Raw genomic sequence first — 19294 nt, 5'->3', positions numbered from 1 at the left:
GTTGCACTGGGTGTTTGTAAAAGCTTTTCCTATGTTGGCTGTCAGTTGTTAATGCCAGAAAATACGTGAAAGGTTGCTTTGGTTAAATAGTTGACACCCATGGATTGCACAACTCACTCAAACAAACAGACCAATTGCTGGTACACAAAATTGCTGGAGAAACTCAGCGGGTGCAGCAGCAGCTATGGAGCGAAAGAAATAGGCGACGTTTCGGGCCGAAACCCTTCTTCAGACTGATGGTTGTACATTTTCAGATGTTGTACCAGATTTTTAGCATTATTGCCCTCACTCATTGAGCCTGTCGATGAGGTGCATTTCCTGCGTCCATGGCCAATGTTTTCATTTTGGCAGTTTAGGAGGCTTGTGTTGTGGAGCTGGTTCATTTAACGCCTGACTTGTGTCCTCTGTTATGAACAAAATAAAATGCATTGATTTGGAGTCCCAGTTACGCCTGCTCTTAATGCATCGGCAGGTAGATTCACTGAAGGTGCACCACCAATGGCCAGCTCCAGTGCATTACTTTCAGATGACATTTTAAACAAATCCCTTGTTTGCTCTCTTGGGAAGGCATCCTCTGGGGCTACTTCAATGCAAAGCAGAGGAGTTTAACCCCAGTGTTTAGACCCAAATAATCCATCAACCAATATCATGAAAGCAGTTCATCTGGCCATTAACATGTTGCTGCCTGGGGTAGCTTTCTTTGCATAATTTGACTGTAGTCTTTCTCACATCCAATAGTAACTAAACTTCCAAAATGCATCACAGGATGTAAAGCACCAAGATTGTGAAAGGTACTATCTAAATTTATCGTTTGGAAATACAGCAAGGAAACAGACCCTTCAGCCCATAGTGTCCATGCTAACCCGTTCATACTCGTTATCTATTATCCCACTTCCGCAACCACTCGCTACACAAGAGGGATAATTTACAGAGGGACAATTAACCTACGATGCTGCATGTCTTTGGGATGTGGGAGGAAACCGGAGTACCCGTAGGAAATCCACACTGTCACAGGGAGAACGTGCAAACTCCACACAGACAGCACCTGCAATCGGGATCGAACCCGGGTCTCTGCGCCGTGAGGCAGCAGCTCTACCAGCTGTGCCCCCAAAAAAATTACAAAAATATAAACTTGAAAATATAAAGTGCAAGACCATTGCCCCTCACATTTATTCACCAGAGTCTGATTCAGTAAATCAGCAGAGACTCCATAAAGATTTTAAAATCCTGCCTCATAACCTCACAAAAAAACATGGAAACATAGAAAATAGGTACAGGAGTAGGCCATTCGGCCCTTCGAGCCTGCACCGCCATTCAATATGATCATGGCTGATCATCCAACTCACTATCCCATCCCTGCCTTCTCTCCATACCCCCTGATCCCTTTAGCCACAAGGGCCACATCTAACTCCCTCTTAAATATAGCCAATGAACTGGCCTCAACTACCTTCTGTGGCAGAGAATTCCACAGGTTCACCACTCTCTGTGTAAAAAAACAGAGAGGGCAGGAAAGCATTAAGATGGTCCCATCAAAGCTGTCATCAATGATTCTGAGCCTCAATATAGAAGCATAGAAACATAGAAAATAGGTGCAGGAGGAGGCCATTCTGCCCTTCGAGCCAGCACCGCCATTCATTGTGATCATGGCTGATCGTCCCCAATCAATAACCCGTGCCTGCCTTCTCCCCATATCCCTTGATTCCACTAGCACCTAGAGCTCTATCTAACTCTCTCTTAAATCCATCCAGTGATTTGGCCTCCACTGCCCTCTGTGGCAGGGAATTCCACAAATTCACTACTCTCTGGGTGAAAAAGTATTTTCTCACCTCAGTCTTAAATGGCCTCCCCTATATTCTAAGACTGTGGCCCCTGGTTCTGGACTCGCCCAACATTGGAAACATTTTTCCTGCATCTAGCTTGTCCAGTCCTTTTATAATTTTATATGTTTCTATAAGATATCCCCTCATCCTTCTAAACTCCAGTGAATACAAGCCCAGTCTTTTCAATCTTTCCTCATATGACAGTCCCGCCATTCCAGGGTTCAATCTCGTGAACCTACGCTGCACTGCCTCAATCACAAGGATGTCCTTCCTTAAATTAGGAGACCAAAGCTGTACACAATACTCCAGATGTGGTCTTACCAGAGCCCTATACAACTGCAGAAGAACCTCTCTAATCCTATACTGAAATCCTCTTGTTATGATCAAAGGCCTTTTTTTAAAAACAAATGTGTGTAAGCTGGGATGCTGCAGCAATTTACCAGGACTACCAGGAGTCTGGACGTCCTCTCTACCCTGATTCATTGTTGTTCTGTGGGTCTGATGTCTCTGGCTGTGCTGAGCTTGTGCCGGATGCTTGTGTGTTGGCAGCGTTCCCTAGTCTGGCTCCTGCACTGTCAGGTGATGTGGAGATGCTGAGACTTGCTCAAGTTGGCGACATGGATCAACTACTGATAACAGATCTTATCCACCTTGATTCTAAACTTGTCCTGGCTGGCACCTTCCCACTTGATTCACACCCAGCTCCACAAATGTCTCACGCCAGGCAAGCGGCATCAGCATGGAGCCTGGTGCAGTGTAGACACTTTGTCATAAAAACATGCCGTGCAAGAACAATTATCCTTTAAAACCATTTTAACCAGATGCCCTGTGCTCAAGCCAGAATGGATGACACACATTCAAAACACAGCTCAGGTTTATCCTGTAAACAAAATGGACATAAAGTGCTGGAGTAACTGAACAGGTCAGGCAGTATCTTGGCGTTTTGGGTCGGAATCCCACTTCAGACTGACTGTGGTGGAGTGGGTGGCAAAGAGGTTGGAAGAGAGGGGTGGCACGGTGGCGCTGTGGTAGAGTTTCTGCCTTACAGCGCCAGAGACCCGGGTTCGATCTTGACTACAGCTGCTGTCTGTACGGAGTTTGTACGTTCTCCCTGCGACCGCGTGGGTTTTCCCTAGGTGCTCCGGTAAAAATTGTAAATTGTCCCTAGTGTGTAGGATCATGCTAGTGTACGGAGATTGCTGGTCGGTGCGGACTCGGTGGGGGAAAGGGCCTGTTTCCACTCTGTATCTCTAAAAGAGGTGCGTGTGGGGGGGGGGGGGGGGGGGGGGTAGGTGGGAGAGGGGGGCAGGGTTGGGACAAAGTTTGGCAAGTGATAGATGGATACAGGTGAAGGGATTTTTTCATAGTCACTGGTTGGGCAAAGGCCTGAGACGAAAAGACAAAAAGCATGAGATTGGGAGATAGGAATAGAAGAGCTGTGAATTGTGAAGCTGGAGGAAGGAATATAGGTGGGAGGGGATGGGGGAAGGGGAAGGGGAAATGGAGATATGGATACTCATCCAGGTTGGAAGAGGTAAGAGAGAGGGTAGAAAAAGGGAGATATATGTAGGTTAATCCTTGCTCTCACATTCAGATGACATCTTGTGAGAGATTTGGGCAGAGGAATAAGAAAGTGAAGGGGGGGGGGGGGTTTGGGGATGGGGGTGAAGAGAAACTCCATAACAAAGGGCACTTCAAGCCACACTCTGAACTATTAAAGTGAGTTACCCTGTGACAATGTCTGTCTTAATAATGGTCAGTCACCGGTGTCAGTGAACGGACTGCATTCCAGTCATGGAGCTGGTTGCAGGCACACCCCTGTCAAACCCTGCTGCACTGCTTGGTGGCATTCCTTTGACATGTTTTATCAGGGTGTGTCTACACCCTTTCTCACACACACCTGTCAGTAGCAGGTACTTGGGGAAGGCTGTACTGCTGCCAACGCATTGCTCACCAACGCCAAGCCAATACCAGGATGGCTCTGAATGAATTACATTTGGTCGCCGGGTCTGTTGAGACTGGGAACGCTGATGTCCTATTCATCTGTCATAGCCAGTGACTTCAATCCAGCAAACTTCAGGAACGCACTCCACAAACGCCATCAGCATCTTCTGCATGTCTCCCTGACCACTGGTACACCATCACATACGCCAATCGCTCCTTCCCTTGACCTCATTTCAGCCACTCTAATCTTCCACACTCCAAAGGCGTACAGGTCTGTAGTTTAATTGGCATCAGTAAAATTGTGAATTGTCCCCAGTATGTAGGATAATGCAGGGATCACTGGTCGGATCACTGGACTTGGTGGGCCGAAGGGCCTGTCTCCGTGCTGTATCTCTAACACAGTCACAAAACTGAACACAGAGATTGAAGCCAGAGGCACCACTGAAAAGAACAACACAGCAGTGGTCTATGGAGGCCGAGTGCTGACTTCAGGACTGCCTTGAGACAGTGAGCCAGGACGTGTTCATGAAATCTTCATCAAACTGGATTCATGAGAACATCTGTCTAGGAAGGAACTGCAAATGCTGGCGGTGCACCGGTAGCGTTGTTGCCTTACAGCGAATGCAGCGCCAGAGACCCGGGTTCGATCCCGACTACATGCTGTCTGTACGGAGTTTGTACGTTCTCCCCGTGACCTGCGTGGGTTTTCTCCGAGATCTTCGGTTTCCTCCCACACTACAAAGACGTATAGGTTTGTAGGTTTAATGGCTTGGTAAATGTAAACATTGACCCAGTAGGATAATGTTAATGCGCGGGGGTCTCTGGTCGGCATGGACCCGGTGGGCCGAAGGGCCTGTTTCCGCACAGTAACTCTAAAACTAAAAAAAAACCGAAATAGGCACAAAATGCTGGAGTAACAGCGGGTCAGGCAACATCTCTGGAGAAAAGGAATAAGTGTCAGTTCGGGTCGAGACCCTTCTTTATCATCTGAAGAAGGGTCTCGACCCAAAATGTCACCAATTCCTTTTCTCCAGAAAGTCCGAGGAGAGGGAAACTAGAGGTATGAAAAGATACCGAACAATCATTGCCAAATTTCCTCAAGTCATGCCAACGTTGAAGATGTTCACCTCCTCTCTCCCACGGGAGTTCTACAATATCCTCTCTCGCTGCCCCCCTCTGTGATCCCTCCTGGTCCCCGGCTCCACGGACACGTTTCATCCCGGACTCACTCCCACAGCCATCTCTTCCACAGCCAACAATGGACCATTGTGGGCTCCACCTTTCTTCAGTCATCGGTGCCAGCTCTGATTTGTTTTGTACCTTTTCATAGTACTCTCGTTTTCCTCTCCCCTGACTCAGTCTGAAGAAGGGTCTCAACCCGAAACGTCATCTATTCCTTTTCTCCGGAGATGCTGCCTGACCCACTGAGTTACTCCAGCTTTTTGTGTCTATCAAGAGAACATCTTTCCCGTGACCACACAAAATGGAGAGGGAACATTGAAAACCTTGTCAGTTTGTTCTGATCAGAACAAAACCCAGTATAAATGATAGGGTGGCACGGTGGTGCAGCGGTAGAGTTGCTGCTTTACAGCGCCAGTAATCTGGGTTCAATCCTGACTACGGGTGCTGCCTGTATGAAGTTTGTATGTTTTCTGTGTGACTGCATGAAGGGCGTGTCCCACCAGCATGCGATTGCATGCATCTAGCGCGACCAAACGTGGTGGCTTGAGGCGTACGGCCTCGCGGGGCCGGTCCCACTTCCAACCGCAGAGCCGTCTGGAGTTGTGCGGGGCTGGTCCCAAAATCATACTCACCAATCAGCTGGGCAGGAGCCGGGCCGACTGAATTTGGACGTCGCACGGCGTTGGGCGGTTACTTCATCATGCATCGGCACGCCGGGCGGTGACGTCATCGCGCAAAGCCACACGCTAGGCGTACGCCGTCAAGACGTTGCATACGGCGTCAAGATGCTGCGTACGGCCTCAATGTGGCTGCGGGCTGACAGGCCGTTGTCGCGCGGAATTTTTGAACACGGTCTGTTTTTCGGAGCCCCGCGCGATGTTGGGGCCAGCCCCGCACAACTCCATACAGGCCCTTGAGTTATCTCTGGATGCTCCAGTTTCCCCCCACACTCCAAAGATGTACAGGTTTGTAGGTCAATTGGCTTCAGTAAAAATTGTAAATTGTCGTTTGCGTGTTGGATCATGTTAGTGTACGGGGTGATCGCTGGTCGGCGCGGACACGGTGGGCTGAAAGGCCTGTTTCTGCGCTGGATCTCTAAAGTCTAAAGATAGGACGTTGGCTCCACGACACATCTGCCTCCCTTGTCAAACGTGTCGTGTTTGTGGGTCTCACAATTACTTCATCGGCCACTCAGAATGCACAGAGCTGGAGAGAAAACAAGTCACCCTTGGTCCAGAAGAAATTGCCAAGAAGTACGAGGAAAGAACGTATTAGTTTGATGTGAATTATATAGTTTGCGAACTTAATGTGACTAATCTGCCTCATACTTCAATAGTAGGTGCGGTAAGAGATTTGTTCCAAGAAAGCAGCACATCATAAGAATCTGGTTACATTAATAATCTCCTCAGGTTTCATTCGGTTCATTTCTGATTTCTACTAGTATAACCCTATCCTATCTATGTGTTATTTTATATTTAATTTATAGGTCAATGATGACTTACAAGCCATTTAGAGGAACAAAGCTATGCTGCATCATCTGAGCTTCGAAGTCAGTCTACAAATGGCAGCACACTCTCACAACAATATAGTACAGGCAGAGGCCATTCAGCCCATTGTTTCTAAGCTAGCTATATGGAAGGGTAATTCCATTCGCCCAATTCACCTACATTTTCCCATCTCCTTCTAAGTATTTCACTTTCATTTTTTGAAAAAATCGCCATTGAATCTGTCTCCACTTTCCTTCCCACACAAATTATTCTTCAACATGGATGCAAAGAACTGCTGGTTTACAAAAAGAAAGGCGCAAAGTATTTGCTCAAACATTGTGGACCACTCAGTGAGTCAAGCAGCATCTGTGGAGCGCATGGATAGGTGTCGTTATGGGTCGGGACGAAGGAGGTTCTCATCACCTATCCATGCTCTCCAGAGATGCAGTCAGATCCACTAAGTGACTCCAGCACTTTGCGTCTTAAATTATTCTTCAACTTCAACAATCAGAGCAGCAAGATGAATAGGAAGAACCCTGGAGAGAAACCTTAACAAGTAGAAGGGAAACAAACTTTCTAATAAAGATTAAGTAAATGGCAATGGTTAAGTAAAGAAAAAGAGAAGCATTTACATGTTGCCCTTCCAAGCCACATGTTATCCCAAAAAGTTTTACTGCCAAAGAGCATGTCCTGCCACTGACACCTAACATCCTGAACATACGGTCGGTGGGGGCGCTGCGAGCTTAGTGTTAGTTTTTTCTACTTATTTTGTTTTTTTAGTGTGTCTCAATGTGTGTTTTTAATGTTTCTCTATGTGTCTTGTATGGGGGGTGGTGTGGGGGGGTAAGGGGGAAACCGCTTCGGTCGCCTCTTCCACGGACGGCGACTTTTTCCATGTAGCCTCCCCCGTGGCCTAACATCGAGGATCGGTGTGGCCTTTCCCGGAGACGTGCCCGGGGCTTCAGCAGCGGGCACAGCGAGGACTCTTTCGTCGCGGAGCGGCGAGCCGTCGCCGGAGGGGAGCGTTCCATTGGATGGCCCGCAGAAGCCTAAAGCCGCGGTCTGCGGAGCTCCAGCTGGCGCAGCGTCCGGAGCCTGGGATCCCTCGTTGAGGACCCCGGAGCAGAAGAGCTCTAACCGCCGGCCCGTGGCCTACTTCTAACCGAGGACACGGCGGGGTCTTCCATCTGGAGCGGGATCCCTTGCCGGGGATCCCTGGAGAGGAGCTCCGACCGCCGGCCCTGCGGTCTGCGGTGCTTCTGGCTGCGGCGGGGCGGGGACTTTAGATCTTCGACCGCCGGCCTGCTGCGTTCTCCGGTGGGGAAGCACCGATTCAGGACTTACCTGGACTTACCTTGTCTGCACATCTGAACGCCCGACCACGGGGGAAAATGGAGGAGGACAGGCCAGATTTTGTGCCTTCCACCACAGTGATGAATGCTGTGGTGGATATTTGTGTTAAATTTTTATTGTGTATTGGGTGTTCTTTTTTTATTGTACTGCTGCTGGCAAATAAAGTGACGAATAAAACTTGACTTGACGTGACTTATTAATGAATTGTGATTCCCTCGCTTGGCTCCCTGAAAACAATCCAAGCAGTTCACGTAACAACGATTGCAGCAAACTCTTCTACATAATGTGTCGGAATGAACTGCAGATGCTGGTTTACACCGAAGATAGACACAAAATGCTGGAGTAACTCAGCGGGTCAGGCAGCATCTCTGGAGAAAAGGAATAGGTGACGTTTCAGATCCGAAACATCACCTATTACTTTCCTCCAGAGATGCTGCCTGACCCGCTGAGTTACTCCAGCATTTTGTGTCTATCTTCTACATAATAGTTTTCTTTCATTCTCACCCTTTCTAAAATAATATTTCCTTGCCAGTGTGTATAAACCTCACCAAATTTGGAATCTCCACACAACTTTGATTCCAGCAGAAGTTGCTACCTTGTCTCTGCTGCAATGTTGGAATCTCCCGGAGATCTCGGAATCCAGTCAGCGAGTGCAAATGTGCAGGAAGGAACTGCAGATGCTGGTTTACAACGAAGATAAACACAAAATACTGGAGTAACTCAACGGGACAGGCAGCATTTCTGGGGAGAAGGAATGGGTGACGTTTCGGGTTGAGGTCCTCCTTCAGACTGAGACTCAGGGGAGAGGGAGGCATAGAGATATGGAAGGGTAAGGTGTGAAAGCACAGATTAAAGGGGATGGTGATCAAGGGAAATATAGAATGGTTCATACTTGTGGTAACTCCCCCACTTGTCTTGAGGAATGTCTTGTTGCCAGGTTGGACTGGGTGTGGGACTGCTCCTCCAGATTAAACATCAGTTAACTTGGACTAAAATTATTTGAATGCTTGTAATATTTTAGGAGCGTATCTCATGTTTGTTTCTAATAGTTCTTAAGAACATTTTAATTTGGCAAATGTGACTGAATGTCAGAAAAATGCTTGACTGATTTAACAGTGCTACCGATTACATCTTGGCACCAACAATGAGGAACAACATATTTGGTGAAGTTTTTATACATTAAAGTTAATTGACTGCATCAATAATGAGACAAATGCAATAACACTGTATAAGCCAGTGATAGTTTACTACCACGAATATTGGAACATAGAACACGCCCTTTGGCTCACAATCTTTGTACCGAACATGATGTCAAGATTGTCTCTTATCGACAGTATCTGTGCATAACCCATACCCCTGAATATCCCTATGCCACTGTCGTATCTGCCTCAACCACCAACCCTGCCAGCGTGTTCCAAGCTCTCACCAACCATCACACAACAAACCTCCTTCATTGCCTCCATCTACACTTCACGCTGCCATGGCAAGGCCACCAGCATATCAAGGTGCAGTCTCACCCCAGTCACTCCCTCTTCTGCCCTCTCCCCATCAGGCAAGAGGTACGGAAGTGTGAAAACACATACCTCCAGATTCGGAGGCAGTTTCTTTCCAGCTGTTATCAGGCAACTGAACCATCCTACCAACAACTAGAGAGCGGTCCTGAGACAATCTTCCTCATTGAAGACTCTCAGACTATCTTTAATCGGACTTTACCTTGTACTAAATATTATTCCCTTTATCATTATCTGTCCACTGTGGACGGCTCAATTGTAATCATGTATAGTCTTTCCGCTGACTGGCTAGCACCACAAAAAGTTTTTCACTGTATCTCGGTACAAGTGACACTAAACTAAACTATAACTAACCTATCACTATAACTTATCCTCTATGCAAAAAAGTTGTCCCGCACATTTCCTTTAAACTTTGTCCCACTCACCTTAACATTGCCCTGCGCATCTTAACTATCGTGGAATACAAAATCCATAATCTGTCGATGTGCTCTGCCTCATTGCAATGAATCTAGGCTGCTCTTCAGTAACGCTTCTTGTTGCCTGTTCCTGGAGCTTTATTCTGAAGTTATTGATGGCCCTGGGCACTTTGGGCATTTGATGGCACTGGGCCTGTTCTGGCTGGAGTTTAAAAGGATGAGTGGGTCCTCATTAAAACTTACTGAATAGTGAAAGGCCAGGATAGAGTGGATGTGGACATGTTTCCACTAGTGGACCTGAGTCCATAGGACCATGTTTCCACTAGGACCAGAGTCCATAACCTCAGAATAAAAGGACATATCTTTAGAAAGATGAATTTCTTTAGTCAGAGGGTAGTACATCTGTGGAATTCATTGCCACAGAGGCTGTGGAGGCCAAGACAATGGAGATTTTTAAGGCAGAGATTGACAGGTTCTTGATTAGTACGGGTGTCAGGGGTTATGATGAGAAGGCAGGAGAATGGGGTTGAGAGGGAAAGATAGATCAGCCATTATTGAATCATCCACTCTATCCAGGCCATTCACTATTTGGTAAGTTTCAATGAGGTTTCCCCTCATCCTTCTAAACCTCAACGAATACAGGCCCAGTGCTGTCAAATGCTCATCGAATGATAACCCAATCATTCCTGGAATCATTCTCGTAAACCTCCTCTGGACCCTCTCCAATGGCAGCACATCCTTCCTCAGATATGGAGCCCAAAACTAATCACAATACTCCAAATACTCCAAAGGTGATACACAAGACGACACAAAGGACTCCAGAAGTACCAGATCCTGCACTTAAACTGCTGCTGACATAAATGGATGAGATGCAAAGTTACATTGAGAAACTTGTGGGAGGATGCATCATATCATCACTGCTGTCTGTGTGGAGTTTGTACGTTCTCCACTTGCCCGCATGGGTTTTCACTAGGTGGTTAGGTTTTCTCCCACACTCCAAAGACGTTCAGATTTGTGGGATAATTGGCTGCGGTAAAATTGAAAATAAATTGGCCCTAGTGTGTAGGATAGTGGTAGTGTACGTGGTGATCGCTGGTCGGTGCGGACTCGGTGGGCTGAAGGGCCTGTTTCTGCACTGTATCTCTAAAGTAAGTAAAAGTAAAGTAAATCAGCCTGGTCTCAACAGTATAAAGTATGAGACGTGTATTCTGGTCTCAGTTGCATAGAGATGAAAAGCTTGAACAGCGTTTTAAATCCATCCCTCCCTAGCTTCTCTTAAACGGAAAAGCAGGAACCAGCCCGGACAAGCCTGGTTACATGCAAAGTCATGTCCCTATCAGCACAGTACATCAGACTGACTCTTTGTTATTTTTTAGTATGTGTTAAATGTATGTTTTTGTGTTCTTTGGCTTGTTTTATGAGGGGGGTGGGGAAACTTTTTCTAATCTCTTACCTTGACGGAGTTGCGATTTTTTTCTGTATCGTACCTCCGTCCGCACTGCGGCCTCTTGCCGGAGCTCCAACGGGGGAGCCTGCATGACTTAACATCGTGGAGCTCGCGGTCCCTGGTTAGAGACCGACTTCGGGAGCTCCGAGCCGCAGGAGCTTCGACCGCCCCAACGTGGGAGCTTCTATCGCCTCGACGCGAGGGCTTCGATCGCCGGCTGCGGGAGCATCGATCGCCCCGATCACGGATGGTTCGACTGCCCCGATCGCGCGTGAATAAAGGGGAAGAAGATTAGACTTGATTGCCTTCCATCACAGTGAGGAATGTGGGGAATCCCCTGTGGTGGATGTTTATGTTAACTTTTATGTCGTTGCTTTTTTTAGTATGGCTGTATGGTAATTTGAGTTTCACTGTACCTTAATTGGTACACGTGACAATAAACTGACCTATGAACCTTTGATTTGTTGATTGGAATGGATTGCATCTTCCAATCAATTCAAGGTTTTAGGCAGAGTGAATCCCAAGCTGCTGCAAGCAAGAAGTGCCCTTCACTGTACTCCTGCCTACGACAATAAACTTCAACTTCAACTTGAAATTGATTTTCACTTGGGAGATTGCGCAGATGTATTTCTTGAGCCGCAATGATTTTTTTTTTAAACCTATGCTCTCCACTTTCTCACTATTAACCTTTTTAGTTTAAATGCCATATTTCCATATCAGAACTCAGGAAGGCGAACAGTAAAAAGATCATAAGATCAAAGTGATGGGAGCAGAATTAGGCCATTTAGTCCATCGTCTACTTTGCCATTCAATCATGGCTGATCTATCTCTCCCTCCTAACCCCATTCTCCTGCCTTCTTCCGATAACCTCCGACACCCATAATAAACAAGAAGATGTCTATCTCTGCCTTAAAAATATCCACTGACTTCGCCTCCACAGCCTCCGTGGCAAAGAATTCCACAGATTCACCTCCCTCTGACTACAGAAATTCCTCTTCATCTCCTTCCTAAAATAACGTCCTTTAATTCTGAGGCTATGAGCTATAGTTCTACACTCTCCCACTAGTGGAAACATCCTCTCCACATCCACTCTATTCAAGCCTTTCACTATTCTGTACGTTTCAGTAAGGTCCCCCCCCCCCCCCTCATCCTTCTAAACTCCAGCGAGTACAGGCCCAGTGCCGTCAGATGCTCATCATATGTTAACCTACTCATTCCTGGGATCATTCTCGTAAACCTCCTCTGGACCCTCTCCAGAGCCAGCACACCCTTCCAGAGATATGGTGCCCAAAATTGCTCACAGTATTCTAAATGCAGCCTGACCTGCGCCTTATAGAACCTCAGCATTACATCCGTTTATGTATACAAGCCCTCTCAAAATAAATGCCAGCATTGCGTTTGTTTACTTTACTACTGATTCGACTTGCAGATTAACTTTTGGGGAATCCTGCACCAGCACTCCCAAGTCCCTTTGCACTTTTGAATTCTGGATTCTCTCCCCATTTAGAAAATAGTTATTCCCTCTACCAAAATGCATGACTTTACACTTTGCTGTACTATATTCCATCTGCCACTTCTCTGCCCACTCTCCCAACCTGTCCAAGCCCTTCTGCAGAGTCCCTGTTTTCTCTACACTACCTGCCCCTCCACCTATTTTCGTATTCGGTGGTTCCTGTTATCTTTTCATAAGCACCAACAATATGAAGGTGCTTACAGTATGTTGCTTCAGTGGCAATATAATGCCAAAAAAAATAATTCACAGACAAATTAAAATCAAGTTCATGACTATTGTCGTATATTTATCGTATATACGTGCAGATACTATGAAAACTCTCGCAAACAGCAGCATCTCACACATAGATAGAGACAAATACACAAGAAAAAGTAGATTATAAATATGTTGTACATAAAATTTTAAAGGGCTGGGCAAAATAAAAACATGACATTAATGTAATAATATATTTGGACAGGAAAAATAATAACCCATAGATAGGTAGTGCCCTGTGGGAGAGATAGGATCTGGATTGTGTAGGATGTTTCAAGAATGTGATAGTTATAAGAAAGCAGCTGTTCCTGAACTTGGTGGTGTGGGCTTCTGTACCTCCTGCCTGCCTGATGGTAGCCGTGAGAAGAGGGCATGACATGAACGGTGGTGACCCGTGATGATAGATACCGCCGTGTTGAGGAAGCAACATGAAGTAGAGGGCTGTGCCCTTGATGGACCACTTCTTCTTCTTTTCGTGTCTTTGAAGCTGGTTGACTATATGAGAGTTTCCCATTCCTTTACACAGTCCTTTGCGTTTTTATTGAACACTGCAAGATCCTTTGAGCTGCACTGGTTGGGTAGTAGGGGGCAGACAAGGCAGTGCTGCATTGTATGGTCCTCTTCTCCACATTCACAGGTGGTTTGGCCAGTTTCATAGCCCCATCTGGCCATGGCAGCTTTTGATCGCCCTGTTCCTGTTCTCAGGCGGTTGAGCGTCTTCCACTGGACCCATGGTGCTTCTGAGCCCGGAGGGAGGGCTTCAGAAGGAGGGATACCCATGTCAGTAGGAGCCAGTAGATGGACCACTGAATCCACCACTCTCTGCCATCTTCGCTTTTAGTTTACAGATACGGTGCGGAAACAGGCCCTTCGGCCCACCTTGTCCGCACCGACCAGCGATCCCCGCACATTAACAATATCCTACACACTAGGGACAAGTTACATTTATACCGAGCCAATTTGCCTACATGCCTGTACGTCTTTGGAATGTGAGAGGAAACCGAAGATCTCTGAGAAAACCCACGCCGGTCACGGGGAGAATGTACAAACTCCATACAGACAGCATCCATAGTCGGGATCGAACCCGGGTCTCCGGCGCTGCAAGCGCTGTAAGGCAGCAACACTACCGCTGTGCCATTATGCCACCCATCTTGATTGTTAGAGTACAAAAGATTGTTCCAACCAGCAACAAGGTGTCATATGGTGGCAATCTCAGCGGGTCTACCTGCAATGATCCTGAGGCAAGGTTACAGAGACAGGCTGCCCCTGCCTTTATTTTGGGAGCAGCACAAGCACTTGCGTTAATTTGCTGGACAAACCATACAGTGGTGTCTACACTGCTCAACCCGTGGGAATGAGGCTCACTCAGTCTCAGAAACCTTGCCTAAGCAAACATCTAGGCCGTGTCTGCTGAGATTTGCCAGTTAGAACTTGACAGCTCCCTGTTTATGGTACAGTCAAGGAAATCACTACCAGCATGGATTGGAAAGGTTGAGAGGGATATGGGCCAAATGCAGGTAAATGGGATTAGCTTAGATGAGACATCTTGATCAGTCAGGGCGAGTTGGGCTGTAGGGCCCTTTCCATGCTATATGAAAAAGCTTAAAACATTAGCCTATTGATAAATAACCTTCTTGCATTCACATCTCAGTAGGGCATTTGACTGTAGTGCTTTGGAACCAAATATGCAGAGCATTCTTGCCTTACAAATAGTACCCTGGCAACCATTGAAGATAGACATAAAATGGTGGGGTAACAGCGGGACAGACAGTATCTCTGGAGAGAAGGAAAGGGTGACGTTTCAGGTCTAGTAAAAACTACTGGTGTTTAGAAAGATGGGCAGATCCCTTCAGCCCTGCAAGGACTGCCATCCTATTCCCATAATTGAAGCAAATACTCACTTGGTCCCATTGCATCCCACTAGTTGAAATGGTGCTGGCTGTGTTGTGAGGCCAGATCTGTAAAGAAAGGTGCTACTGACATGTACAATTTGACCCCTAATGTCTATTGTTCCCTAAACAGTATAGTGTTACCCAAAGATAGACACAAAGTGCTGGAGAAACTCAATGGGTCAGGCAACATCTCAGGAGGAAAAGGATGGGTGACGTTTTGGGTTGAGACCCTTCTTCAGACTGAAAGCGTTACCCGACGTGGTTCACTAGCACTGTTTTTTTGGAACTGACGCTAACTGGTTTTATGTTTTTGTTATTTAGAGTTTTTGGAAACGTTTTTTGAAAACACAGTGTTTAATACCAGAAACATTATTCTGGTGTTTTTCTACACCTGATTTCTTGTATTTCCACCATTGCTGGGTTAATCTGCCCTCGATCTTAGTCTGTTAAAATCACATCAGAAGCACTAGACACTTGACTACACTACAGAAGAATGGGTGTGGATTTTGACTAATTGGGATTGTCAAATGTGTTTATCACAAGCATTCTTACAGGATTACAATGAGTCATGAGCTGCACCTTGTACTGTTTATGCAAAAAAGGTGTTTGTTCTGCCCTATGAACACAGTGAAATGAATGGCTGTTTGAGGTTAAGCCTCTAAATCATCTATGTCGGTCTTCATCAATATGGCAGGTGGAACACAACAAGTCAAGTCAAGTTTATTCGTCACATACACATACGAGATGTGCAGTGAAATGAAAAGTGGCAATGCTCGCGGACTTTGTGCAAAAAGACAAACAAACAAACAACCAAACAAACTACAAACAGAATAGAACAGTCACATATTCTTTTACATATTAAATATTGTGGGCGGAAGGGAAAAGGGAAAAAAACAGCAATTTAAAAAAAACCAGTAGTGTGGTCCAGTAAAGTTAGTCCCTGGTGAGATAGGAGTTTACAGTCCAAATGGCCTCTGGGAAGAAACTCCTTCTCAACCTCTCCGTTCTCACCACATGGCAACGGAGGCGTTTGCCTGACCGTAGCAGCTGGAACAGTCCGTTGCAGGGGTGGAAGGGGTCTCCCATGATCTTATTGGCTCTGGAGTTGCACCTCCTGATGTATAGTTCCAGCAGAGGGGCGAGTGAAGTTCCCATAGTGCGTTCGGCCGAACGCACTACTCTCCGCAGAGCCTTCTTGTCCTGGGCAGAGCAATTCCCAAACCAGATTGTAATATTTCCAGACAAGATGCTTTCCACAGCCGCTGAGGAGAAGCACTGGAGGATCCTCGGAGACACTCTGAATTTCCTCAATTGCCTGAGGTGGTAAGGGCGCTGCCTTGCCTTACTCACGAGTGCTGAGGCGTGTGATGTCCATGTCATATCCTCCGAGATGTGGACTCCCAGGTATTTAAAACAGCTCACCCTATCCACAGTATCCCCATTTATCCTCAATGGAGTGTACGTCCTCAGATGATGTGTTCTTCTAAAGTCCACGATCAGCTCCTTAGTTTTTTTGATGTTCAAGAGGAGGCTGTTGTCCTGACACCAGATTGCTAGATCAGCCACCTCCTCCCGGTAGGCCTTCTCGTCATTGTCTGAGATCAGGCCCACCACCACAGTGTCATCAGCAAACTTGATTATTGAGTTGGAGCTGAACCTAGCCACACAGTCATGTGTGTACAGGGAGTATAATAGGGGGCTGAGGACGTAACCCTGGGGGGGATCCTGTGCTCAGGGTGAGGGACTTCGATGTATTCCCTCCCATCTTGACTACCTTGGACCCTGGCGCTGAGAAAGTCCAGGGCCCAGGCACACAGGGGGGTGTTGAGCCCTAATTCCAGTAGCTTCTCGGACAGTCTGGTGGGGACTATCGTGTTGAAGGCTGAACTGAAGTCTGTGAACAGCATCCTCACATAGCCCCCCTTCTGGCTGTCAAGATGAGAGAGAGCGGTGTGCAAAACCTGGGAGACCGCATCGTCCGTGGATCTGTTCCGATGGTATGCGAATTGTAACGGGTCCATGTTGCGAGGGAGGAAGGCGCAGACATGTTTTTTCACCAGCCTCTCAAAGCATTTCATGACTACCGAGGTAAGGGCCACCGGACGGTAGTCATTCAGACAGGCTGGGGAGGCATTTTTAGGTACCGGTGCAATGATGGATGTTTTGAAGCAGGCAGGGACCACGGACTTGTCCAGGGAGAGGTTGAATAATGTAGTGAGCACTGGAGCTAGCTGCGTAGCACAGGACTTGAGTACTCGCCCCGAGATGCCTTCGGGGCCTGCAGATTTCCTCGTGTTCACCCTTGTCAGAGCCCTCCTCACATCGTGCTTGGACAGCGAGAATGTGTGCACATTCCTCTCTTCAGCTTCGTAAGCCAGCCCGCTGGCGGTATTGTCGATAGTCGGCAGACCTGGGGTGGTGTTGCCCATCTCGAAACGAGCGTAAAAGGAGTTCAGGGAGGTGCCGGCACTTGTGGATGAGGGTGGGGTGCTCCGGTAGTTGGTTACAATCCGTAGCCCCTGCCACAGGCGTCTGGTGTCCTACTGCTCCATCTGTGACTCCATCTTGTCCCTGTACCTCCTTTTTGCGTCCTTCACCGCCCTTCGTAGTCAGTAGGACTCTACCTTGTAGACGTCCATGTTTCCTGATGCCAGGCCCGAGTTGTAGGCAGCGGTGCGAGCATTCAGGGCCACACGAACGGCCCTGTCCACCCAGGGTTTTTGATTCTGAGACGTGTTTACCCTTACCGTGGGGACGATGTTGTCGGTTACTGTTGCGATGAAGTCCGTGACTGCTTCCGCGAACTCACTGACGTCACTGGAACTTACTTGGAACATATTCCAGTCAACATCGCTCAGTGCATCTTGCAGCATGGCCTCTGACTGGTCGGACCACCGCTTTATGTCCCTCGTCTCTACCGCTTCCCGAACTATCCTCTGTTTATACTCCGGCAGCAGGAAAATGGCAGCGTGGTCAGACATCTGTTGCATAGTGGACACTTGTGTCCTGCAACCCACCCCCCCCCCCCCCCCCCCCCCCCACCTCATGCCCAAATAAATCAACAGTACCACATTTCTCTGTTGCTTTGAATAACAATTATACATATCGGCACAGTGGTGCAGCAGTGGCTGCAGCCCCCCCCCCACTTTTTTGGCTAGACATGTTTCAGTGACTTCGGCTTTGGACGAGGCGCTGCTATGCTCTGAGCAACCTGGTCGTGGGTGTTGGAGAGCCGGGGTGGAGGGAGGGATGGAATCAGAAGCAGCGGCGGGGGCAGATGCGGACGGGGAGCGGGGCTGGCGAGTGTTTGTGGGGCTGGTGAGCCGCTCGCTGCAGCTCCGGCCATGGACCAGCCTCAGTGCAAGAGTCCCGGGCCGTCGGAATCGAAGGCGAGGAGGAAGCGTTGCGACGCTGCCGTGAGAGTCTCTGCGCCGAATTCGCACTGGTGACCGGCATGGACCAGGCTGCGGCTCGGTGCATCCTGGAGGACAACCAGTGGCTACTGGAAGTAGGTACCAAGCACTGGGAAGAAGCGGTCGAAGTTAGTGGCCTTCAAATGGGGGTGGTTGGAGAAAGCATCCTGCTTGCCTGCTAAATTTTCACTCTTTTACTGTAACTGCTGGAAAAATGTTCCCATGTTGGGAGAGTCCAGAACCAGGAGTCACAGTTTAAGAATAAGAGGTAGGCCATTTAGGACTGAGATGAGGACAAACTTTCTTCACTCAGTGAGTTGTGAATCTGTGGAATTCTCTGCCATAGAAAGCATGGAGGCCAATTCACTGGATATTTTCAAGAGAGAGTTACATTTCGCTCTTGGGGCTAGTGAAATCAAGGGATATGGGGAAAAAACAGGAAAGGGGTACTGATTTTAGATGATCAGCTGGCTTGAAGGGCCAAATGACCTATTCCTGCACCTATTTTCTACGTTTCTATGTAACTTCCTCATGCTTGAGTATATGGCAATAAATCTCGACCACTTGATTTTGAAGCATTCATGGATGGTGGAGGTATAATGTAGTCATAGATTGATACAGCGTGAAAACAGGCCATTCGGCCCAACTTGCCCACACCCTCCAACAAGTACCAGCTACACTACCTACTTTTAGTCCATATTCCTCCAAACCTGTCCTATCCATATCTCAGTCGAAAGGGCCTGTCCCACTTGGGCGTCATTTGCGCGTCATTTACGCGACATCCTAAAAATTGGTTGGCACGTCATGATGCGCGCATGGCGCATGTTGAGGTGTGGTGGCGTATGCAGTGATGCGTGGTAACGCATGGCGCCCCAGGATTTTGGAATGCTTAAAATCCTCGCGCGCCACCTGCGTGACGTATACCTTGTGCACGCTGAAGTACTGATGGCGTACACTGACGTACTGACGGCGTACGTGTAGCGTGTGGTGAGGCATGGTTACGCATGGTGACGCACGAACATTGCCTATGCTAATTTATTATGCGTCACCGTGCGTCAACATCC

The 19294-nt window shown here is 47.6% G+C and overlaps 1 long non-coding RNA gene across 1 annotated transcript; it reads right to left on the bottom strand.

The window, feature by feature from the left end:
- Positions 1–216: 216 nt before the first annotated feature.
- Positions 217–19240, bottom strand: LOC116985470. Its single transcript, XR_004415273.1, has 3 exons — positions 19185–19240; positions 3715–3720; positions 217–226 (listed from the first exon to the last, which is right to left on the bottom strand). It is a non-coding gene; the product is annotated as an uncharacterized LOC116985470 (long non-coding RNA).
- Positions 19241–19294: the final 54 nt, after the last annotated feature.

The sequence above is a fragment of the Amblyraja radiata genome, chromosome 22 (assembly GCF_010909765.2).
Source record: "Amblyraja radiata isolate CabotCenter1 chromosome 22, sAmbRad1.1.pri, whole genome shotgun sequence".
Lineage (NCBI taxonomy): Eukaryota > Metazoa > Chordata > Chondrichthyes > Rajiformes > Rajidae > Amblyraja > Amblyraja radiata.
Note: the sequence above shows the minus strand (reverse complement) of the source record. Positions and strands in the feature narration are given on the sequence as shown.